Source organism: Lepidochelys olivacea, assembly GCF_965140295.1.
Source record: "Lepidochelys olivacea isolate rLepOli2 genome assembly, chromosome: 7".
NCBI classification, from domain to species: domain Eukaryota; kingdom Metazoa; phylum Chordata; order Testudines; family Cheloniidae; genus Lepidochelys; species Lepidochelys olivacea.
Window position 1 is genome coordinate 120,911,282 of NC_140417.1, and position 26,495 is coordinate 120,937,776.

Sequence of the window (26,495 nt, forward strand, 5' to 3'; positions counted from 1 at the left end):
TGTGTTTTCAAGAGCATATAGGTAAAGTGATATAGGCTGGATTGTTTTCTCTATGTGCCCCAGTAAATCTCTACAAAACACTTTTTTCCCTGCCAAAAGCAACCGTTCCCCCTCCCCCCCCCCGCATTGGAATTTGCAAATGTTTGATTTTGTATATTAGTAATCTGTTAGATTTACAATTCTAATGGGTGGACCCTGCAAGTCACTCACCATAACTGCATCTTGAGCCAAAACTCCGGTGGGGAGTAATATCTTAACATCTGCTCCCTAGATTATAAGAGTGTAAGAATTTGCATTTTTAGCCTATGCAGGATAGGGTGCCTTTTAGAGGAGCCCCTTTAAAATCCGTGCAGTTGAATATATTCCAAAACAGTTCTCCCAATTTTGTAGTTGATAGTTTTCTTATATATTGCTGGAGTACTGTGAAACCACTTTATCTCTAGTGCTTGCTTAGGACTGATGCTGCTCCAGTGGGCGGAGTGCTAATCTCAGAAATCCAGGTTCAGTTCCCTGCTCTGCCTCAGATTTCCAGTGTGACCTTAAGCAAGTCACTTAGCCTCTCTGTGTACTAGTTGCCCATCTGCACAATGGGGTGATAGCACTGATCTACCTCTGAGGTGGGTTATGAGGCTAAATACACACAAGATTGCAAGATGCTTAGATTCTATGATAATGGATGGTCATATAAGTAACTAAGAAAGAGACTGTTTAATGGAGATGGCTCTCTATGAAAGGAGGAAGAGAACTGTACTTGATAAGTTCATACACTATATATAAGGGCGGAGGGAGAGTCCTCTTAGTACAGGAGCAGCTTAATAAGTGTGGCCTGTCATAGAGATTTCTCTGTAATTTTTCCCCCACTAGTTTTTCATCACTCCAAATAGATTGCATTGATGTTGCTTTGGTTTTTTTTTTTTTCTGTTTCCTTCTATTGTTAAGGTGGACTTGCCCTACTTGCTCAGCAAAGGTCCAGTGTAGCATGCAAGGGGTCCCTTAACTCCCCTCTCAAACCCTCATCCAATTCAGTAAATTGTGCAGCGCTTGCTCTGCTCCAGCGGGGAGCAGAGCAGGACACAGCTGTTGTAGGTTTCTGGAGTTAGCTAAGGAGGAGGTGCTGAGGCATCAAGTTCGTATTTTGCTTCTCGGTCTTGTAAATTTTAAAGAGACTTCGTGTTTTTGAAATGTGTATTTGCCAAGTTGTCGAGGCAGACTCAACACTTGTTTCCTTTTCATGTCTGCTTCACCTTCTGTCTTCACACCTCACTGCTAAATGGAGAAACATCAGACCGGGATTGCTGCAAACCCTCCCAAGATACCAGTATTACAGTATATCTGTCCCTGTGGTGTAGCGGTGTTACCTAAAGGTGCTGATGGCGTGCAATAGAGTAGGCTCTTCTGTGCCCTGTGGTTGAAACATACACATCAATTAGACAAGGCTTTTGAATTCTCTAGATTTGTCTGGGTTTTAGTTATATAACCCTTTTTGCATGTTCTTCTCAAAACCAACACTCCTTTAGCGGACTTTCCTAGAAGAGTTGATTCATCTTATAGAAGATAAATCAGTCATCACACTTCTTATGCAGTGGAGTTGTTGCCCTGTGGGTCCAGCTCAAAAACCAGGGCAAAGCCTGGGGCATGGTTTACTTTGGTGTTTAAGCATTCTGAGCAGTTAGCCTGCAGCCACCTCCCTTTGGGGCTGTACCCTTGCTAAAGCTCCCAGCCTAAGTAGTTTTAGGTCCTGTGTATGCTAAGAGTGGAGGTCTTAACCCTGATGTCCTGTCAGATTTCCACTTGAGCAATTGCACTCTGTCTACTTATTCCTCCATCACTTCATGTTGGATAAAGAGTTGTTCGTCAATTCCTGCGTAATGTTGTTGTTTGGCTGCTGTGTGCCTCCCCAGATGTGGCTGAAATTTATTGCTGTGTTGTGATCACTATGTAGAAGTTTTTAGTAACTCTCTGTAAAGCACTATGAACTTACAAAAGATGCTAGATAAGTAAAATCATAATTTCTTGGTCCCTAAAAAGAGACCTACAAAGGTTTATTTTTATTCTTTATAACTAACAGGATATATGTGAAAGAGCTAAAAACAAAAGCATCATTTACAGTTTGAATCACAACCTGTTCCTTATTCACCTACCTGTCAAGTCTTCTGACTTTTGAATCTGTTTCCACAGCAAGAGTTGATATTACATTTTATACAACTGTCTAAAATCTCTTCTCCTCTCAGTTGTCACTCTTGACACTTTCAGGGCAATTTACCTATTTCTCCAATCACTAGAGTCATCCAGGGAAGATAAGACCAGAATTTCGAATGTGTCTGTTAGTTTAATAAAAAAAAAAAAAAAAAAAGCACCGCTTCTTTTCCCAGCATCCCCATCCCTGTGTGCAGGTTGCCTTAAGTACAGAGCTTGCTCTCCTGCATCCTCACCTAAATGCGCAGTATCTTTTGGGGACCATACAGGATCTTTTTGCGTATTTGGCTTACTTAGATTTGGAATCTCTTGCTGTGTGAGGTTTTTTTTTAAGGCACAAGTTTATTTGTGGTTTACCTACAATACAAAGAAGAAACATAAAATAACTTCCTCTCAGGAAAATGATCTTCTCCATCCATTTCCAACTTCGCATCCGATATCAGGCCAGGTCTACACCAGAGTTTTATTGGCATAGCTGTGTTGGTCAGAAGTGTCTGTGTGGGAGAGAAAAAAATCACATCCCTTAGCCAACATAGCTGTGCTGGCAAAGCTCACAGTGTAGATGCAGCTATGCCGACAGAGTGTGTCTGTTGGCATAGCTAATGTCACTGTGGAGGTGGTGTTACTGTGCTGAAAGAAACTCCATCTGTTGGCATACACCGTGTCTCCACTGCCAGAATAACTATTCTGGTGGTACTCTACCGGCAAAGCCTTTGTAGAATAGACAAGGCCTCCAGAAGTGCAAGTATTTCGTATCTCTGGTGTTTTCCATATCCTCAAATTAATGGCTTGACCATTATGTCAGCTGCTTTCTCCTCCACAGCTGACCAGATGTATGGTGATGATGTGCATTATCCTAGTGTTGTCACTGTACTCTCAAGTACTTATGCTGAGATCCCAAGGTAATGGACACACATTGGTACAAATTTTCTCTTACAGCATCATTTGGTTTCCTGTGACAGTGGTGCTTGGTTACAGTATAGTGCACAGGCTGAGAAAAGGTAAAATGCCAGTGACATCAGATAGAACTGGTTAGACCTTCTCTGCAACTGAAGCAGTTAAATGTGCTGCTGACTCTAGCCATCTGAGAGTCACATATATTATCTATAATTCCTTGCCAGAGTAATTATTTCCTAATGTGATCTCCACATGATTCACACTATAGATATTGCATGAATTCCTGTAAATAGAAGCTGTAACCACTTCACCCGAGCTGTTTGAACATGATTGTCAACCAATGCATGTGATTATTAATCTTTTTGTGTCGTAAGGGAATAAGTGTTTCTGTTCAGATGTTCAACTCTTTGATTGCCTCTACTGTGAAGGGAGGGTAGGAGTTGGCTCAGTATCACAAGCAAGTTTGTGCAGGTCAAACTAATTATTGTAAAATGTGGGCATTTCTGAAAAACTGACTAAAATTTCACCATCTTACTTGCCAGATCTGCTCCCCTTGTGTACTCAGAGTCCTATCTACTTGCTTTAATGACAAAGATCCTTGCTATTCTTGTTAGCCCTATAGAGCTAACATGGGAGTGGGAGCTGGATTCCATTCTGGCTTATGCATCAGTGGAATAGTTAACTAAATTCCAGCTGCAGGACTGAATTTTGCCCCCTGTCTTGAGGGGGGCTGCATAGGTATGACAATATGTGGCTGGTTATTGATGGGTTAAAAAGGGCTTACCCCGACTTTCAGACCTCTGGTGGAGTTTGCAGGACTGGAGATTGCAAGCAGATACTTTTTCCACTTTCTAAAGTGGACAAATCGCCTCTGGAGTTAGGGGGACGCTAACCAACATGAATCTCCACAAGGCCCATGATTCAGAGCTGCTTCTCAGACAGGACTATTCCTTTGTATGTAAAGAAGTATTCCTGCTTTTAACCGAGTTAATTGTTAGCAGTCTTAGACATGGGGTAGCAATTTCAAAAGTGACTTAAGAGCCTGAGTCCTGCCTGCTGTCAAAGAAAAAAGAAAAGGAGGACTTGTGGCACCTTAGAGACTAACCAATTTATTTGAGCATAAGCTTTCGTGAGCTACAGCTCACTTCATCGAATGCATACAGCTCACTTCATCGGGTATGCATTCGATGAAGTGAGCTGTAGCTCACGAAAGCTTATGCTCAAATAAATTGGTTAGTCTCTAAGGTGCCACAAGTCCTCCTTTTCTTTTTGCGAATACAGACTAACAGGGCTGTTTACTCTGAAACCTAAACAAGAAAGTTGCACTGGTTTAACTGAAGGTGTTATTTCAACTCAATTTAGTTAAGCTGGTGTAAGTGATCTGAGGCCATGTCTACGCTACAAACTTTGGCTGACACAAGTTGCATTGGCATAAAGCTGCCACAGTTAGTATATCATTCGTCTACGTGTATAGTTGATTCCTTGCGTCGGTGCTATATGTACTCACTAGGAGAGCTTGTGTTGATGCATATCATGGGTAGGTATCTGGGTTTGCAATTTACCACCATGCAGTGCACTGTCTTTTGGAAGGTTTTGGCAATGCCTGGTGGGGCAGAAATAAGTCACCTGGGGCGACTGGGAGCAAGGAATCTAAATCCCACCTTGCAATTTTCTCCATCCCATAGTGTCAGCCATATCCCATAACTTTGGCACATTTAAAAAAAAACATCCCACGTGGCCCTCCATGCTGCCAGCCATCTCTGACAGAGGCCTGGAACCTGCACCGCTCTGCACTATTGTCCTGAGCATTGCAAGCACAGGACGCATGATCTTCCAGTATTTGCAGAGCCATAAGAAGAACCGCATCAGTGGGGAATGTGACAATTTCATGGAGGACAAATTTGCTGTGGGCCATAGCGAAAACCAATTCAAGGTTATTGGTAACATCCACGGAGCAGCTGCAGATGGTGGAGCACTGCTTTTGGATACAAGAATGAGAGATGTGCTGTCAGCAGAGAAGCTAGAGGTGATTGCACTGTAGAAACTTGTGTTTCTGGATTGATAGCGGTCAAAGGGAAACCATTCTGGAGTTGGAAACTCCACTCTAAGACCACTGTCATGCAAATGTGCAGAGCCATTCATTTTCTCCTGCTGTGAAGGACTGCAATTCTTGGGGGAATATGCAAGGTATAGTGGGTGGATCTACAGCAGTGGGGTTCCCAACTGAGTTGGAGTGATAGATGGTATGCACATTCATATTTTGGCACCAACCCACCTTGACCCAGAGTATATCAACAGAAAACTGCTTTTCCAAGTTTATGCAAGCATTGGTGTGTCACTGGTGACATGTTGCAGACATCAGTGTTGGCTGGTCAGGGAAAGTGCATGATGCTCCTATCTTCAAGAACGCAGGACTAGTCAGAAAGCTGCAAGCAGGGACACTATTTCCTGACCAGTGGATTATCATTAGCAACTTTGAAATGCCAGTAGTGATCGTGGGGAATCCAGCCTGCCCCTTGCTCCCATGGCTCATGAAGCTGCACATCAGCCTCCTGGACAGCACCAAGGAAAGATACAATTACCAGCTCAGCTGGTGCAGAATGTCAATTGAATGTGCTTCTGGTAGATTGAAGGGATGTTGGTGGTGTTTACTCACAAGACTGGATCTCTGTGAGGAAAATATCCGAATGGTTATAGCTGCTTGTTTCCTGCATATTATCTGTAAGGCAAAGTGGGGGAGAAGCTGCCCCAAGGATGGAAGTAGAGTGGCTGTCTGCTGAGTTGAAACAGCCAATACAAGGGCTGTTAGACAAGATCAATGCAGAACTATGGCTGAGGGCGCACCCTCAGCACATCATTGTAGTTGGAAATACATTTACATGCTTATCCAAGGCTCCTTCCTCTGCATTGGGCTTGCCTGTGCTTGACTGCCAGGACTGAGTGGACTGCCATGAAGCCTCAAACAGGCCATGGCTTTCAGCATAGCTGGACCCCCCAGTTGCATGTCCCTCCTCCTTGCTATTTACGGCCAGGGTCCTCGGGGGTATCCACAGTGGTCCGCAGGGTGGTGGGGTCTCCACCAAATATGGCATACAGCTATCTGTAAAAGTGGCAGGTGTGTGGCTTGGCACTGGATTGGCTCTCTGCCTCCCTGAGCTGGTGCTGCTCATCCTTCTTGTACCGCTTCTATGAGCAGATTGCACAGGGGGCTGCACGAGAAGTCAACATTTCTAGGGCCGGTCCGTAGCTGTGCCTGCACAGCCTTTTCTCCTCACACCCCCCAGAGAGCCAATATGTCCTGTCTCCTCCAGGCTGGAGCATGCCTGGAGCACGTAGCTGGCATGGTCAACTGGGCAGTTGTACACAAACATGGAAATTTACTAGGTGTGTTCGCAAAGCTGGGCAATCGGGAAAAGGCATTTCAAAAATTCATGAAGGTCTTTTAAAGGGGGAGGGGAGGCTTCTGCTCCCAGTGGACCTCCCCCCCCCCCCCCCCAGGCAGTGGCGTTCACAACTGACCAGAGCGGTCAGTGTTAGGCATTGTGGGACAGCTGCTGGAGGCAGGGGTGGTGGAACCTTCCCCAAAGCAGGGAGGCTGGGGGTCCTGCCCTCTCTATTTCCCTGGCCCTGCCCTTCCTCTCCCCCTCCAGGCTCCAGCAAAGCCAGAGCAGGGCCAGGGAGCCCAGGCTCTGGCTCATGTCCCCCCCCATCCCCCACCCGTCAGAACCCTGCCAAAGGCAGGTGGAGGGTCTGCCGCTCCCCACAGCTGCCCAGGTGGTTCTTACCCCAAACCAGCTTGCGGCCTGGCAGCGGGGCTGAAGAGTTACAGCGTGTCCATGGTAAGAGCAGGGGGCTGCTCTTGGGGGGGGGGGTGGAATCCCAGGAAGGTGGAGGGTCTGTGGCTCCCTACAGCTGCCCATGCTCCAGCTGCTGGCTGGGGGGGGGCAAGGCTTTGGGGGTGGGGGGAAGAGGTGTGGGGCCTGTGGTGAAAAGTGGGAGGACAATAGCCCCTCGGTCCTCCCAGCATTCCTGGCTGGGGGACTGTTAGGGTTGACATAGGTAATGCAGAGTCTACACTCACCCTGTGTTGACCTCATTGGTTCGACAATGGCTCAGTACCCTTAAGGAAGGTGATGTTACTGCTCTGCTATAATGGGGCACTAACGTTGCTGAGAGACAAATTTTAAGTGTGGAGACATGCATGACTAGGTCGACGCAAGGTGGCGTATGTCGACTTGACTTTGCAGTGTAGACCAGGCTTCATTTTGATTTAAACCAGGAACTGACTTACGCTAAACCCAAATAAGTGTGTCTACAGGGTTTTGCATCAGTTTAACGAAACTGGTGCTTAAAATTTTAAGTTAAATGGGTGCATCTTGTACATGTAGAAAAGGCTTTAGGCTGCTAAGTCACACAGGCACTTCTGAAAATGTTACCTACGGCTAAAGGTGCTGCACAAACACTTGGGTCCTGTAAGCTGCCCTCCGCAGCTGAGCACCTGCATTAAACCTCCCTGACTTCAAAGGAACTGTGCAAGGGTCCATGTGTGAAGCAGTTCGCAGGATCAGGGCCTTAATCGCTGCCATGGCATCCCTGCTGGGAGCTAGGTCTGTATTATGCTTCTCTTACAGATGGGGAATTGAAGAGGAAAAGGCTAACTGCCCAAGCTCAGTGGGGGAGCTGCTGATAGAGCTCAAATCTGCTGTCTCTCAGTCCCTTACATTGGAAGACAGTCTGGCTACTCGTTAAAGCATCTGGTAATGGATTAAAATACACAACCAGAAAAGTTACAAGACCTTGAATTATGTCATTGTCTTCCTAAAAGCCACTTCCTGTTTCATAAGGATTAAACAGGGAGGATTCAATGGGACTCTACCTGCAGCAGGAAGTGACATACCAGCTATCTCGTTTAGTCGTTTTGGAGGAAACAGCTGGACTTTCTACTGTGCGTTTTTTTTTAATCTGCCTTTTTAATGTCACTTCCCCTGAGTCAATGCCTGCTAGCACAATAGGGAGCAGTTCTCAGGGATGACCGGGAAGAGTAGGGGTGCTGGAAGGCACTTGAGAGCTTTGTATAGTCCTTACTATTGTATAGTCAAGTGGTACCATTTTGTAAAAAAACCGATACCTTTTTGCCTTGGGCATGCAGTATAAATCGTTCATTAAGCACACAGTACTGCACAGTAACCTAATACTGGCTTTTATAAAGCTTCATTAAACAGTCTCTCGACTACTTAATAGCATCCCTCATTTAACACACAGACAGAGTTTGGTTCATGTATATGCCAACTTCAAACATTCATGGAGCTTTAAACAGTCGAGGGAGAATGCGTGCATCTGTGACCCCTGGGCAGTGGAGTTCACAACTGACTAGAGAGGTCAATGTTGGGCATTGTGGAATATCTGCTTGAGAACTGTTGTCAACCTAGGTAATGGGGTGTCTACACTCGCGCTGTGTAGACCCCAATACATTGACTAGTTTACTAATAGCTATTATAGACTTGTCCTTTTCTGCTCATCACAGGAGAAATGAGTTTTGTAAGTTATAGTCACTGACTTTCTTCTTGGAGCAGCTAGTACTGGAATCCACACAAGGGGAGAGGCAACTTTTGATTTAGTCCTAAGTGATGTACAGGATCTGGCCCAAGAGGGGAATATAGCTGAACTGCTCAGTAACAGCAACCATAATATAATTAAATTAGATATAAGTGCTGGGGGGCAAATACCAAAAAACCACCCCAAACAAAACTCACCACCACAGTAGCATTTTACTTCAAAAAAAGGGAACAAAAACAAGGAAGCTAGGTAAATGGTCACAGCAGTGAAATGCCTGCAAGCTGCATGGAAACTATTTAACAACACTAGAGCAGGGGTGGCCAAGCTTACTGACCCGCTGAGCAGCATATGGCAATTTTCAGAAGTTCAAGAGCTGGAGCACACCTGCCAGGACTTGGGGTTTCAGCCCCACAGGAGGCACCTGACATGGCTCGGGGCTTCAGCCCCGCTCCTGCTGAAGTCCTAAGCCCTGGCAGATGCGCCCCACAGGGCTGAAGCCTCAAGATTCCCCCCCACACACTTCCCAGCTGGACAGAAGCTGCTACCTCCCCACCCCGTTGCAAGGCAGATGTCCTGAGCTCTCCCCCAGGTCTAGTAGCTGGAGAATTGGGGTGGGGACGGACATGAAGGGGATTTACGCATACTCACCAGTTTTTTGACCCAGATTGATGAGAAGTTCTGTCTGCCATCTGACAGCTGTCTGGTCTCAAGTGAAACAAGCAGAGGGTCTCAGTCCAGTTACTACCGGAGCAGATGCTGTGATATTGGGCTCTCTCTTCTTGCAAGAGGTAGTCAGTCAGGCACTCTAGCACTAGGTTTGAGATAGGAAAGCATGCACAGCGGCTGTGATAAGTGGAGTCCTGTAGTCGCCCAGGGCTATCAGTCTAGCAACTTTCCCCAGCATTAAAAACACTTGGAACTGATAAACAAGAACTTGCTAAGTATTTTCCTGGAGGGCAGCCACAGGAAGAGCAGAGCAGGTTAAGTGATCTTCCCCTTCACTGAGCATATCACAGGAAGAGGCTGCACCAGAGTTCAACCTTTTCCTGAAAGGATTAAAATGAACTCTTGATCTAGCTCCTGAGAGCAGGAAAGAGGAAACCCAGGAGCTGTGGAAGGAAACCTCCTGCGAGCGTTTGCAGACCCATGAGCAGAGTAGACCCATGAGCAGAGTGGACCACGGGAGGCCCAGCATCATTTCTAATATAGTATGCTGTTTTAAAAAGATATAGTGGTGGAGGGAGGGTGAAAAAGCAACTGATAATGTGGGCAGTACCAACTCAGTTGTGTTACAGTAGCAGTAATACCCATATACCCCTTCTCATTTTCAAAGTGCCAGACACACTGCTGAACCCCCCAGCTCCCTTGGCTAAGTAGGTCGGGGTCAACCTCGTTTTACAAATGAGTAAACTGAGCCACAAGGGGCTGTTGAGCAATTATCTTGTGATTTCACAGTAGGTGGAGCTGGGATTAGAAACCTAGGAATTCCTGGTCCTAATAGCAATTCACCCCACCACTCTGTTCTGTCATTTATAAAGCCTTAGCACCTGGGTCATTGGAGGAGGGCAGGGGAAACGCTGCACCCTGTGTCCTAACATGCGCTGCCATGGTCAATCCCAGTCAAGGGAGGTTTATTCTTTCTTAACAATGGTTAAGAAACAACCAGAATGCAGTCTTAATTCAATACCTCGCGCCAGGCTTCAGGACTACCCTCCCAGGGGTCTCTGGCTCTCCAGCTCCTGGCAGCTTTCCTGTCTCCTCCAGCTCTGCTCCCCTCTTGGAGCTGTAGGTTGCATCCTTCAGCCCCTGGACTTCTTACTCCAGGGACTTGCCACAGGAGTTAGCTCCACTCCAGTGTGGCCTCTGCTGACCAGGGCTCAGTCTGCCTCAGTCCTTTCTTCCCAGCTGCCTACTAGCAGCCCTTTATAGGCCTTGGTATAGCCCAGCCCCCTTTAATTAGCTGGATTGGGCTCACCAGCTCCAGTTATAGAAGATTAGGGTTGGAAGAGACCTCAGAAGGTGATCTAGTCCAACCGCCTGCTCACAGCTGGACCAACCCCAACTAAATCATCCCAGCCAGGGTTTTATCAAGCCGGGCCTTAAAAGCCTCTGAGGATGGAGATTCCACCACCTCCTTAGGTAACCCATTCCAGTGCTTTACCACCCTACCAGTGAAATAGTTTTTCCTAATATCCAACCTAGACCTCCCCTACTGCAACTTGAGACCATTGTTCCTTGTTCCACTGAGAACAGCCTAGCTCCATCCTCTTTAGAACTGCCCTTCAGGTAGTTGAAAGCTGCTATCACTCTTCTCTTCTGAAGACTAAACCCCAGTTCCCTCAGCCTCTTCTCATAAGTCATATGCCCCAGCCCCCTAACCATTTCTGTTGCCCTCCGCTGGACTCTCTCCAATTTGTCCACATCCCTTCTGTAGTGGGGGGACCAAAACTGGACGCAGTACTCCAGGTGTGGCCTCACCAGTGCCGGATAGAGAGGAATAATCACCTCTCTCTATCTGCTGGCAGTGCTCCTACTAATACAGCCCAATATGCCGTAACCCTTTTGGGCAACAAGGGCACACTGTTGATGCATATCTAGCTTCTCATCCACTGTAATCCCCAGGTCCTTTTCTGAAGGACTGCTGCTTAGCCAGTCGGTCCCCAGCCTGTAGCAGTGCATGGGATTCTTCCTTCCTAAGTGCAGGACTCTGCACTTGTCCTTGTTGAACCTCATCAGATTTCTTTCACATCAGTCCAGGGGAGCTGGGCTCAGTCTATCCATAGGGACCAGCGACCCTATGGCAGCCTGATTTTGAGAGGTGTGGAGCATCTGCAAAGCTGTATGACTTCAGTAGGAGTCAATATGTGCTTTATATTCTAATTAAAACACGTTCCTGGCTCATGGTATCTTTGAATAAAACACTGGCTGTAACCAAGGTATTGTACCACCAGTAGTTCATATGTAGGCTCAGCAGGCTGATGGGTTTTTGTTGGGGGTGTTGGCCTATATTCAATTTCTTTTGTATGAGTTGGATTAAAAAACAAATAACAGACCCTTTAATAATAATGATACCTAGCTCCTATATAGCACTCTTCATCAGTAGATCTCCAAGTGCTTCACAAAGGAAGTCAGTATCATTATCCCCATTTTACAGATGGGAAAACTGAGGCACTAAGTGGTGAAGTGACTTTCAGAAGGTCCTTCAGCAGACCAGTGGCAGAGCCAGAAGTAGAACCTAGGTCTCCTGAGTTCCAGTTCTACTCCTTAAAATGGTGTGGCAGATGCACTAGTGATTTCTCCCTAATGCTGGCAGAGGGGAAGTCATAGTATAAGGACAACACACAATGTTTTCCCCATGTTAAAAGGGGTTATTTTACTATGAAGGAAATCTTGCTATTTCCAAAGCAGGTTGAGCTACCGAACCTCCAGAATGTCTTCATTTTGGATACTTAAGGTGATCCTCAAACCATCATTGCTGTAGAAAATATGTTCTGTTTAATTTTTCTTTAGATTCTGCCTACTCGGTAGTAGGCAGTTTTGGATGGTTGACTCTCCACTCATTTCTGAGGTGTGTAGAGGGGACTTCACAAATCAAGCATGTAAAATGCTGAAAGTAAAGATGTATATTAATATTCCACTCTTCACTATCTACGCTAAATTTAGAGTGAATTTACTGCTGGATAGGAACCAGCATGGAGTTCTCTCTGTACTCACCTGCACCCGATCCTGTGCATATGTGTGTCTCTGTCCCTGAGAAACCACCCCGAGAAGGAGAATGGGTTATTTGTATTGCAGCAGTAGTTTGCTAGCTCTGATGCTGCTTTAATGGCACATTGGTCTGGAACTTCCATTTCAGTGCACGGACTCTACCCTGGACAACTCCACATCAGCAACTGTAGTGATCTGCATTTTAGACAGGTACAAAGAGAGAGACTCTGTCCCAGATAGCCAGTGTACAAACCAAGGGTGGGAAGGAGATGTTACCCATTCAGTCCTTGGCTGAGGTTGCTAACCAAAGCAGCCAGTTAGTGACAGCTATGTTGGTGGATCTTCACCCAGTTCCTAGAGGACAGATGAAAACCCACCAGCTCCGTTCATACAAGATACCAAACAGCCTTCGACAGCAATGGTTGTTGGTCACTGTTGATCATGACCTAGCTTAGAACAGACAACCCAAAGATGATAAACTCTGTGATCCACCCCGAATATCCTGGCCTCTCCAGTTTCTCTTCACTGCAGGCGTATTTCTAAGTAAACAGGAAACTGCAGCAGAATTGCGCCAGATTCCTGTTACTAAAAGGAAAAGACACTTTCTTAAAAGCACAACTGGGTGGAAAAGGGTTAAACAAAAGGTCCCGCAGGGTGACCAAGATGACATGGCAATATACTCTAACTGACGTACTCGTGAGTCTCTTACTGACCTCAAACTCCTGGATGGTCTCCAGGAGAGCCTGGCCTTGCCCCAGTGACAATAGTCTTTAATTTGTTGGCCTGTCAGAAAGCTGTTAAGTCACTTTTTTCAGAGCCCCATTTCCAACCCTTTGGATTTCCCTGCTAGTAAACTTAGCAGCACGTCATCGTTTTAACAGAAGCCAGGCTTTGAAGCCAAGTCAGCAGTGCTGGAGTCCGTGAATGCCCATTCATTGTAGGCCATTATCTGAATTCCCGGCTTTTTCTTCTCAATATGGTCTGTGTCTTGCGCAAAGTGCTGGTCAAAAGCCCAGTGCAGCCTCATGGGAAAACGTTGAAGAGGTTCTAGAAACCATGGCCAGTGTTGTCCGTGCCTGAAGACAGGGCCTGAATCCCCAGGGAAAAGTGCTCTGATTCTGAGAGCTGCAGCTCCCATTGACTTCAGTGGAATTTATGGATACTCAGCACTTCTAAACTCAGGCTGCTCTTATTCAGGTGCCTAATTTGAGGCACCTGGGTTTGAAAACTTTGTGCGCTAATAAATTGTTGCTATTAGAAATTTTCTTCTTAAATAAAGAGAGAGAGGCCGGAACTAAAACTAAAATGCCCAAGCTTTGTGAGGGTTTAGATCCACACCCAAACATCGCACCAGCCCTCCAACTCTAAATATAGCAAAACAAAGTCTCGGATCCAAATGCTCCTTCATGTAGGTGGGATTTGTAGCCCAAATTTTGCAGCCCAGGTTCATGTCTTGTAAAAAATTCCAAGACATTTCTAGTTTTGTATCTACAGCTGTGGCAGCTTCTTCACTTGAAACCTTGGTCTTTTCTGGGGCTGTATTAGGCTGTGGAATTGTCTCCCAAGAGAAAGAGTAGAAATTAAATTACTTGTGACATCTAAATCTATACTGGACAAAGCTCTGGAAAACAGACTATAGGGAACAATCTTTCAGTGACCCCAGTGGATGGATCAAGTAGTCTAATCGGTTTTTCCCCTTCTCTAACTTCTGTTAATATCCTACCATGCAGAAGCACATTAGGTGGATGTTTCTGTTGAAAAGATCAGTAGCCAAATTTAACAATTAAGATAACATTAGGTTTCAGAGTTAACATAGAAACTAGAGTTGGGGTCCTTCAGACCTTTCTTAGGTTTACAGACCGCCTAAAACAATAGTTCTAAGAAGGCACCACTGCATCAGGTTGCATTGCAAAGGTTTTAATTGCAACCTTAATGTCCAGGAACAGATCATTTAAAAAACAAAACAAAATGACACTCGGGTCACGTCTACACTAGCACGCTCAGAGTGGCATAGCTGTACTGATGCAGCTGTGCTGCTATAAAATTGCCTGTCTAGCTGCTCTGTGCCAACAGGAGACAGCTCTCCTGCTGACATAATAAAACCACCTCAACGAGTGGCGGGAGCGTCTCCTGCCAACATAACGCTGGGCATACTGCCACTTATTCTGGCAAAACTTAACGTTGTTCAGAGATGTTTTTTTTCCCCACATCCCCGAGAGACGTAAGTTTTGCCATCAAAAGTGGTAGCGTAGACATGGCCTTAGATTATAGTGTCTCCTGAGCCAGAATACTGTGATCTATTTCTGTTGACTCTGAGCTCTGTCCAAAATTATCTCATAATTTAGCCAGGTAGCCTGGAGGCAGGAAGACTCCTGCCAGCTGGGTGGGGGTGAAGGAGGGGACCCTAATTGTATTTCTCCCTCCTAGGCATAAGAGGCTAATGGAGAAGAAAGAGTCAAGCTCTTGACCACAGGGCAGGAATTATGGCATAATCAGGTGCTGTATGGAGTGAGATGAAATTGCTGCCTTCCCAGCATATTCCTCAACTGTATCACGCCAACCAAGCACCCTAAACCCACTGCAGGTTGCTAATATTAGAGCTGTAGAGTCATGAACAGTTAAGGTTAGAAAAAACATTAAACACATAAAGGAAGTGAACCTCATATCCTCACTTCCAGCTCCCACCTCTGCTGCATTGTACCTCTCGGTTTGGGATGCTATCACACATTTACAGGCCAATGCCACGCATCTAGGTCTTGGCAGCTGGAGAACTTCTGCTTCCCAGCCTCGGGTCAAGTGGCAATTTATTTTTGTACAGGTCTAGTGGCTGGTATTACTAATAATACATGTGCATGCTTTGAACTTATCTGGTGCCTTTCATCCGCGGATCCCAAAACACTTTTAAGCCTCAGCTCCTCTTTATAAGGTGGGTAAATAAGAGCGCCTAGCAAAATATCTCCTGGTTGGGAGCCCGCACAAAATAACTGGATGGGCTAGGGCAGGTGGAAGGAGCTTGTTAAGGTTTGAGCCTCCCTGGAAGTCATTTCATCATAGGACTGGGGTTGGGGGTAGGGAGTAAGGAAGAGAGAGAGAGGATTCACAGCCTGTGCTCTGACCACTGCTTATCACATTGTTCATAATTGTCTGTTCCCTTGTGCTCCCACCTGTCCTCTTTTATCTTATAGACTGTAAATTTCTTGGGGCAAGGAAATGTTTGTACAGCACCTACCAGGTCCCGATCTGGCCAGGGCACCTGTTGATTGGTGCTACTGCAATTGAGAAAATTAATAATAATGATGGCTGCAATACAACCAAAATATTTAACATCTACCACTACGATTTTTATTTTTTAAGGCTATACACCCATCACAAACTAGTAAAAGTATCAGAGATTGATGCATGTTCAGTATTGCCAGCCCCAAGTGTTCAAAAATTATGAGCCAAGTTCCAAAAAGCTATGAAATTATTTTAAAAATTGAGTGTTTTTAAAATTATATGTATCTGCCTACTGGTTTCTGAGCCTTTAGGATTTACTCAGGTCACGTTTTCAAACTTTTTCTCCACAAACATGAGGGCTAGAAACTTACTTCATTTTAAAAAATGAAAGTAGAGATTCTCCTATGATCACCTGACTCCAGGAGCTGGGGCTTTAATTAAAACACCAAACATCTGGAGACTCGTGATAAGTCACTAGAGTTGGCAACACTGCCTGTGTGTGTGTGTTTATAAAATAGTAAATAGGTTTATGTAGCAATCTGGGTGGAGAAGGGGCTTCATAATGCTAATACATGCCTCAGCTGGGATATTGTTATATGGATTGAAGAGACAAAGTGTGTGAGGTAATATCTTTTATTGGCCCAACTTCTGTGAAGAGTTAGTCATCCTGTTGGATCCCAGCTTTCAGCTAAGCCATTGTATAATAAGCATTACCATATGCCCATTTTAAAGAGGGGGATATAGGTACAGAATAATTCAAATTTTCTCAAGGTCACAAGGAGCCAGATTGAGCCACGCTTACTCAGATGAGTGCAGTGGGACTATTTGCCACGTAAGGTACCACTCAACCTAAGCGTGGCATGCTTTAGCCTGGCCTGACTTCCGACTCTATCCCTGGTGTCAGCCCTTTGAAAACACTTGGTGCCCAGGGACGGATAGACGTTTATTGCAAAGAAGAGATGAGTGAGTGCCTCCACTGTAACAGAATATTCCTTCCGGGCTGTGTCAGAGAAGCTCAGCTGGAAGCCTTGAATGATGCTACAGGCTTGCAAAAGGGTAGAGGAGAAAATAGATCTTGTGAGGTTCCCACATTACATTTAATGAGTTTAATTTTGTTCAGTTACTTAAGCAGATGGTGTCTATTTAGTATTCTAAAAATACAGATAATCCAGTCCTTGGTTGGCTTTTTGGTAGGGAACAGGCACAGTACCTTTAAAGAGAGCCATCAGCCTGGTATAGACACTCTGCAGAGTTTACAGAGCGCTTTCCTTCAGCAAATCTGCCCCAATGGGAGGTAATGCATAGTAAACGCACCCTGGTTCTGTGAAAGGGGAGGTAGCAGAGCTGGGGAGGGAGGCAACCTGCGGTTTTTGTTTCGGATGCAATAACACTAAGTATTTCCAGATTGGGCCTTTGAAAAAGTTTTTAGGGGGACAAAATGCCAAAGATAACAAGAGTTTTCCAGAGTCTGGAGCAGGGGGAAAGGGAGCCAGTGTAATTTGGAGCCCTGAATGCTGGCGGGCACATAAAGGCTGAATCTCAGCTCACTATGTCACTTGCAAATCAGGAGAGAGAACCATTGTGATACAAACCAGCTTCTTCATTGGCCAGTTTGTGAAGCTAATGGCCCTGACCTGGCGCTTTGGAGTTTCAAAAGTGCTCTCTTTTAAAGTCACTTTCCTTTTAATGTAACTGCTTTCTCTTTTTAATTGATTTTGGCAGTTGCTTCTTAAGGGATCTGTGGCAAACCTCAGGATTTCAGTCCCCACAATGCCAAACCGTGCTGTGAGGTCATGGAAACCCAGGGCGTACTCTTGCTCCTATTGAAATTGATGGCCGTACTGAGATCCTGGCTGGTTGAGATGGTCAGTGTCTCCTTCAAGGAGGATATAGTGCTGATGGCTTTAAAGGAAACACATGTCCAGCCTCCATTCCAAAAGACGTCTTCTGACACTGACAATCTAGACAGCTGTCATCTGGTATCTCTTTTAGTTCTCACAGGCTGTGTCATGCATCTTTAATTGAGGGCAAGGCTTGTAGATGTTTTGCAAAGTGTTCTCTTGTGTGTGTGTGATTCAAAGCATTTATGCATTTCACATAATTATGTTAGAGAAGTGCTAACAGAACGTTATATGGCAGCAGCTAATAGTTAACAGAGTAAAATGAGATAGTAATTTACCAGTCATACGTTTTTAATAAAGTGAGGTCATTTAATCTGATTTTGATGCTAGATTTGGTAGTGTCCTGAGCTCTGGACTTGCATACATATTAAAATAATAACCATATATTGCACTTACATTGAGCCTTTCATTTGAGGACCTCAGAACTCCTCAAGAAGCATTAGAGCAGTCTCACAGGTATGCAGTCACATGAGCATCATGGGAAAGCACCAGAGAGATGAGCCACAGTAACCATTGTTAGGATCCTCAGTGTGTTTGGAGCATGAGGCATTAAAGGAAATTGAAGTGCCACTACGTGCGATGTCTGGCTCCCAGCTGCAGCATCCATGGCAGCCTGACGTGCCCTCTGTGAAAAGTGTGTGTGTGTTTGGTAAATAACACAGGGAAAGTCCGCTGTGTGTGTGTGTGTGTGGGGGGGGTGAATAACACAGGGGAAGTCAGCTCCTTTTTTATTAGGAATTCAGTTAGAACAGAAGACAACAGGCACTTACGTCTAGCTTGGTGTTCGATACAAAAGAAGAGCATGCTGAAATGCTAAAAAATTAGGGTAATACTTTTGGTTACATTTTTATAGCACTATGAAGAATATTTTGCACTTTTAAAAACCGCTCATCTAAGTCTCGCAAAGTGTCTTGTGAACATGAGTATGCCCCAGAACTCCTCCATGAAGCAGGGGTCACTTCCCCATTTTACAGATGAGAAAACTGAGGCACAATGAGATTGAATGACTTGCCCGAGGTTTCACAGGCAAGCTGATGGCAAAGCTTGGAAATAGGAGCCAAGATTTTAAAAAAGGGTTAGAGATTTTTGGATGCCTAATTTAAGACCCCTTAATGGGGCATGATTTTGCAGAAAGCGCTGGGCATCCACTGTCTGGAAACCAGACACTTTAAAGGTTTCTAAAAATAGACTTAAGCAAGTCACACTGATGCAATTATAAGCACATCAGCTACATCTGGCTCCCAGTTCAAACCACCCTGGTGATGCCAGACTGATGAAGGCAAGGAAACAAACCATTAAGCTGTACGGGAAGACAATATTTATAGTAGCACACTCAAGATATTGGGCCTGGTTCCTGAAGCAGTGTTAGAACATAAAAGCTGCCACATTGGATCAGACCATGGTCCATCTTGCCCAGTATCTTGTCTCCAACAGTGGCTTGTACCAGCGTTTCAGGGGGAGTGTATCAAACAGGGGAATTTGGGAGTGATCCATTCCGGTCTTTCGTTCCCAACTTCTGGTACTTGGAGGCATAGGATCACCCTTAGTATGGGCTTGTGTCCCTGACCATTTTGTCTAATAGCCATTGATGGGACCTATCCTTCATGAACTTACACAGGTATACTTTTGGCTATCACAAATCCCATGGCAACCAATTCCACAAGTTAGTTTTGCATTTCCTCTTGTTTGTATTAAAACTGCTGCCTATTAATGTCATTGGGTGACTCCTGGTTTTTTTTTTTGTATTGTGTAAAAGGGTAAATAAACTTCACTATTCATTTTCTCCACGCCATTCATGTTTTTATAGAACTTCTATCATATCCGCCTTTAGTCACTTCTTTTCTAAGATGAACAGCCATAGTCATATGGAAGCCATTCCATACCCTGCCTTGATCATCTTTGTTGCCCTTCTCTGAACCTTTTCCAATTCCACTATAACCTCTTTGAGATGGGGTGACCAGAACGGCACACAGTATTCAAGGTGTGGGCACACCAAAGATTTATATAGTGGCATTCTGATATTTTCCATCTTATTTTCTAATCCCTTTTCTAATGGTTCCTAACACACTGTTAGTTAGCCTTTCGGATTACTGCTGCTTACTATCTGTGGTGACTCCAAAAATCTCTTTTTTGGGTGGTAAATAATGACTGTTAATTTAGAACCCATCATTATATATGTACAGCTGTACATATGTATGGGATTATTTTTCCGGTGTACATTACTTATCTGCTGTTTCAGGGCATTCAGGAGGCTCTGGTAGGGTGAGGGGGAAGGCTGGATCCTCACTCCTCCACCCTCCCCACCCCCACCCCCACCCCCCAGGCCTCCTGAACGCTGCAAAACAGCTGAATGCTGCAGGCAGGAGGCTTGGGGAGGGAAGGGGGCGTTCTGATCTGCAGGGCTGCCAGCAGGCAGAAGGCATTGTGGGGGTGGGGTGAGCTGACGAGAGGTTGCCGTTCCACCCTGGTTCCAAGCCCCCGCAGCCAAACAACGTTATAAGCAAACATTGTGCAACTTTAAATGAGTGTTCTCTAACAGATCAGTGATGTAACAAAGAAACAACATTAACCAGGCTGACGTTAAGTGAGGAGTTACTGTACCCTGTTGTGCAGTGTGGAAGATCTCTCCCGTGGGGTAGGAGAAAAGGGAAACAACCCACACATGCTATTCTTCTTAGCTTGGCTGAGAAATTGGCCAAATTCCAGCAGCACCAAGAGTGTCTTTATTTCCTCATTTTCTGCTTCATTTAAAAAGATGCTAATGTTCCAAAGAATACCCTAACGCCCCCCCGATCTTCTCTATCTGTGTATCTTCTCTGCTAGTCGCTAAAAATGTAGTTTTCTTTTAAATGAGAATTTTTAATAAGTTCCAGAATCCATTCTAATGTTTAGATTGCTAGAGCCAGCACAAAGTGATGGTGATAAAAGTGACACAGCTATCCTGGCAAATGTTTCCTGTTTGGGGAGTGTTACCAGAGTGAAATGCTGGGAGAGTAACTAAAACAAACTTGTTTTTATAGAGCTTTGTGGGGTGCCCAAGTTTTGTTTCTGCTGTTCTTTAGAGGGCATGACCACCGTGTTTGCTGGGTCTAAACCCCCACAATTCTCTCCGCAGTTCAGCTGAGGCATCACCAAGGGAGAGTAAAGACCCTCCCCAGTCAGTCATGTAATCTGGAGAGCAGCCCATTGATGCTGTGATGGGATGCTTAGCTGGCCTGTCCAGGCCACAGGTTTCAGATCTAGAACCAGGCTCCCCCCCTCACCCTTCAGACTTGGGGGTGTTGTTTGGATCTGCTGTTTGGGAAGGACCCATTCCTATGTAATAACTAAGGGCTGGATAGATCCTTCACTCAGTGCCTTGTGTAAGAAGGGGTACACAGCTGCACTAAGTTAAGAGGAGCCATGGGAAGAAACTGTGACTTGGGAATTGCTTGACTGCTCCCTGCAGTGCAGCTATCTCTGGGGTGGGAATACTTCCTCCTGTGCTCTGCCAGCTCTAGCCTTCTCTACCTACTTTCAGTCTACCTGCTAACGCGTGAAAAAGCAGGTGGAGTAGCAGATTCTGTTTTCCCCATTGTGCTTGGAGTGGCAATCCATGCAGTGCGGCCACCCCTGCGGTTGAACTCTGCCAATGTTCTTAGTTATAGCAACAGCAGCTTTTAGGAGGGTAGGTGAAGACTTCCCCCAGAAGTGGTATCTCTCTGAGGTCGACCCACAGTGGGGCAAATAGATGTAGGGAAGAAGGAATGCAATGAAAGAGGGAGGAGGAGAAAGAAAACTAGCATTAAAAAAAATAAACTAAATTAAATCCAAAAGCACACTAGGAAAGAAGGCAGACTGAGGCCTGGTCTACACCTAAAAATTAGATCGGCCTACCTGCATTGCTCAGGGCTGTGAAAAATTTCACACCCTGAGCATTTGCCATAGTGAGGTGTTGACCTACCCCCATTGTAGACGCAGCTAGGTCGATGGAAGAATTCTTCTGTCGATCTAATTGCCGCCTTTCGGGGAGAGGGATTAAAGGCATCGATGGAAAAACCCTTTCCGTCGATCGAGGAAGCTTCTAGATTACAATGCTACGGGAGCGTAGCCGCAGTGTTGCGGCTGTAGCACTTGTTGTGTGTAGACAGCCTGAGAGTCTAGACCTTGGTGGGTATATCCATTGCCTAATGGTCGCCGGGCACACAAGTAGCATAAACATAAACAGCATGGTTGTAAGGTCTCCCATATAAAACACTGACTGCGCCTTTCACAGAATTAACTTCAGGCTCAGCACCATTATTAGCCACATCAGTGCTGCCTGTCTAGACAACGGTATTGCTTCCCATTAAGACACAGAACCATGGTCCGAGAAATCCCCAGAGGTTCTCTCTCACACACAGCAATTTAAACCTGCTGTACCAAATCCGTGGCTGTATATGAACTTTACAGCTGTACGTCACAGGCACTTGGAACTTCATTGTGGCAGCGGGGACAGAACTCTGACTCTCTTCCAGAAGCACAAGCCTCTTTGAGATGAGCTGCTGGAGAATTTCTCTTGCCTCTTAGGAGTAAAGGGCCTAAGATGTGCGCACACAATAGGGCAGTTCTGATCCCAGCCAGTAGAGGACAGTGGTTCTGACACACTCTAGCCAGTTTATTGTTGTTTTACCTCACCCTTAATTAATCTCCTAGATTTTCTAATTTCCACTCAAAATGATCTTTGCTAAGGTATGTGTCTCCATGAAAACTTTCTCCTATCTAATCAGCCTGCTCCTCCAGAGAGATTCTTTCAGCACAGCCATATTACATTTGTGACATCAGTTTTTTGCCACGGGAACTACAGTGATGTCAGAAGCCTGGTTGTGGTGTCAGTAAATGAATGTAACTGAAGGAGCAGATACTTGTTCCTGCTGTCCACTGAAAGCTGACGCTGAAGGTGTGTGCAACATTACCTATAGCTCTTTAAAACAAAGCACTGGGACTCTAAACTATAGGTGCTGTAATAAGGGTTTGCCACATGGTTACTGGTCAGTGGATACTGTTATGGGGTGGGGGTGGTGGGCTCACGCATAAAGTTTCTACCAGTGTAACTATGAGCTTTACTGATCATGTCTTCTACTCATGGGCGTCCATATGGCGCTCGTTATGTTCAAAGGACTTGTGCATATAGGAAATTGTTTTGTCACAGCCTCATTCCCCATTTCAATGAACTCACCCAAGGTCTGCACTGTTAAGAGTAAAAATCTCACACACGCAAATTGCCATCTGATTTAAAGTGAAAAGAGTGAGGAAATAAATACAAACCTTCATCCTGAAGTCACTTCCCCCTTTGCTAAGTTTTGTAACACAGACCAAACAAAATGTAATTTCTTTCCATTTGGAAAGAGGAAAGTGCAAACTGTAAAATCAAGACGCAGTTTGGGGATTGATTGTAAGTAGGGAGAGGATTTCAGGTAGAGTTTCTGCAGTAGCTCCAAATTTCTTGGCTATATCAATAACATTCTGGCAACTGCTTTGCCACATATTAATGTCATTTTAAAAAACCCTCTCCCTACCAAAGATTCACACATCCCAATGGAAGTCAGTGGAAAGATTCTTATCGACTTCAGAGGAGGTCCTATGTCTGATCACATTGTCATTGTCATAAATATAAAGGGAAGGGTAAACACCTTTAAAATCCCTCTTGGCCAGAGGAAAAACCCTTTCACCTGTAAAGGGTTAAGAAGTTACGATAACCTCGCTGGCACGTGACCAAAATGACAAATGAGGAGAAAAGATACTTTCAGAGCTGGATGCGGGGAGAAACAAAGGTTCTCTCTGTCTGTGTGATGCTTTTGCCGGGAACAGCAAAGGAGTGGAGTCTTAGAACTTAGTAAGTAATCAAGCTAGATATGCGTTAGATTTCTGTTTTGTTTAAATGGCTGATAAAATAAGCTGTGCTGAATGGAATGTATATTCCTGTTTTTGTGTCTTTTTATAACTTAGGGTTTTGCCTAGAGGGATTCTCTATGTTTTGAATCGGATTACCCTGTAAGGTATTTCTCTTCCTGATTTTACAGAGGTGATTCTTTTACTTCAATTAAAATTCTTTTAAGAACCTGATTGCTTTTTCATTGTTCTTAAGATCCAAGGGTTTGGGTCTGTGTTCACCGATGCAAATTGGTGAGGATTTTTATCAAGCCTTCCACAGGAAAGTGGGTATGGGGTTTGGGTGGATTTTGGGGGGGAAAGACGTTTCCAAGCGGGCTCTTTCCCTGTTATATATTTGTTAGACGCTTGGTGGTGGCAGCAATAAAGTCCAAGGGCAAAAGGTAAAATAGTTTGTACCTTGGGGAAGTTTTAACCTAAGCTGGTAAAAATAAGCTTAGGGGGTTTTTTCACGCAGGTCCCCACATCTGTACCCTAGAGTTCAGAGTGGGGAAGGAACCTTGACAGTCATGATATAGAATCAGACTTTTCTAATCTACAGGTTACTTCGATGTAATTTATAATGTACACCTCTGAGCGACATAAGTTATACCGACGTAAGTGCCAGTGTAGACAGCGCTATGTTGGCAGGAGAGCTTCTCCTGCTGACACAGCTACTGCCTCTTGTGGAGACAGGCGTTATTAAGCCAATGGGAGAGCTCTCTCCTGTCAGCTTAGAGCGTCTCCCTCACAAGCGCTACAGCTGTAGTGTAGATGTAGCCCAAGTCTTTCTTAAATGGGAGGTGTTCATTAAAGAAAATATCTACTTTAACAGACAACAGCTTTCCACACAGCTTAAGTTCCAGCTTTGTCTCTTGTTTGCCAGGGACCACACCCGGTCAGGAATTCTATACAGCACATAGTCTTCTAGGATATGTCTACATTGCAGTGAAAGATCTGGCTGGCCCAAGTCAGATGACTCGGGTTTGTGGGGCTCGGGCTATGGGGCTATAAAATTGTAGTGTAGACATTCAGGATCTGTCTCAGAGCCCAAACATCTACACTACAATTTTATAGCCCTGCAGCCCAAGTCCCAGAGCCAGAGTCAGCTGATCTGTGCTCTGAGACTTGGTGCCACCTGCTTTTTATCACATTATAAACATACTCCTAGAGTCTGAATAATTTATTACAAGTGACCATATCATTATGCTTTCTATAGATAGTTGAGACACTCATAAAACATCATTGTGATATTAATCATTTTCCAAAACTTAACCCACCTCTGGATTTTCCACTGTCTCATCTCTGTGTCTCTCTTTTAAACTCTAAAAACAGAGGCTTTCTTTAGTTTTGTGTATTGTACAGCGCTGGATACATTGTCACGCTAAACAAAGATTTAATGTGTGTTGAGCTTGAATATTTTTCTTTTTTAAAATTAAAATGGAAAGTGATCAATGTACCTCTTCAGGCCTTTAGGAAAGGAAAGATCTGTGTGTTTGTCATTGTATCTATTCAATTAGAAATGGGTTGCTAACAGTTCAAAGAGTGCTATCCGCACTCTCACATGTACGCTCTGATTACAATATTTATCTTTGAGAAATACACTGTGTGTTACCTTAAGGCCGCCTTTAAAATTAACATTAACTTGAAAACACAACATAAAAAGCTCAGTCAATGCAGCCTATCAGGATAACTAAATATTATGGATGGAACAAAATATTTCCCTTTCATTTTGAAAATAAGTGATCTCTGCAGTGTTAAGCTTCAAGTGTGTTGTTCAAAAGATGTGATCAAGACATCAAAGGGAAGAAAGCTATTAAGATAGTGTTAACTGAACTGACTGTGTTTCCATTGGTAATTAAAAGAGAAATTCCCCTGCTTTTGTCTGCTGAAATGGCACGTTTACCATTGTTTAAATGTACTGTTTAATTTCTTAATGATGATAATATGTAGTGATAATAGCTAAGGATGCAAGTTTGTCACAGAAGTCACGGATTGTGACCTGAGGTCTCTTCCAACCCTAATCTTCTGTGATTCTATGATTCCCTTGGGTTGCATCTTCTGTGCTGCACCTCCTGCCATTGCAGCACAGAATTTCAATCTGAGAGGCTAATGCTAAGCAGCCACATTGTCAAATGTGGGCTCTAATTCTGTGCATCCCCAGTTTTGGGGGGCTGGACTTGAGAAACTTCAGACCTGATTTTTTAGAAGTTCTGAGCCCCTGCTGCTCCCAGTGTCTTCAACTGAAGTTGTGGGTGCTCAACATTTCTGGAAAGCTAGGCTCATGGTGTCTCAGGTTGGGTACCCAACATCAGTAGCTACTTTTGAAAATCTTGGCTGTGTTCAGAGAGTTAGACAAGGTGGGTGAGGTAATATCTTTTATTGGACCCACTTCTGTTGGTGGAAGGTAGGAGCTTTCGAGCTACACAGAGCTCTTTTTCAGGTCTGCAGAAGGAAATTGGAGAGTCTGAGGCTAAATGCAGAAGTTGGAGCAGATTGATAAGCAGAAAGGGTAACAATGGGCAATTGAGGGTAAGATTATTATACGTAAGGGGTCTGAAGAGGGAAGTTAAGGGTAACGGGCAGGGATGTGTGTTACAAATTGTTGTAACGAGCCATAAAACCAGCGTCTCTGAGTCCATGATTTTTAGTATCTAGCAAAGTTATGAATTTAAGCTCCCAGGCTTATCTTTGGAAGGTGTTGTGCAGTTTTCCTTTGAGGATGAGGACTGAGAGGTCAGCTGTAGGGTGATGGCTTTGTGAAAAGTGTTCACTCTCAAGTGATGGTGTGTTTTTTGTTTTCTATCATTTTTCTGTGAGAGATCAGTCGAAAGTGTAGGGATTGTCTGGTTTCACGCACATAGTTATTATTGGGGCATTTGATGGACTGGATGAGGTACACCACATGTCGTGATAGGCATGTGTAGGACCATGAATTTGGAAAGTTGTGTTGTGAGGGATATTGATCATTGTAGCTGTGGAGATACATATGCAGGTTTTGCATCTGTTCTGGCAGGATCTAGTGCTACTTTGAGTTGGGTGTGTTCTGGTCTATGGGGAGCTTGCATCTGATGGTGAGTTCGGACCGATTGGGGGGAATTGTTTGAAGGCCAGAAGAGGATGTTCAGAAAA

The 26,495-nt window shown here is 44.7% G+C and overlaps 1 protein-coding gene across 4 annotated transcripts in view; it reads left to right on the forward strand.

The window, feature by feature from the left end:
- SH3PXD2A (SH3 and PX domains 2A) overlaps window positions 1-26,495 on the forward strand; it is a 383,399-nt gene that overhangs the window by 1,064 nt on the left and 355,840 nt on the right. The gene's annotated exons all lie outside the window — the stretch shown is intronic.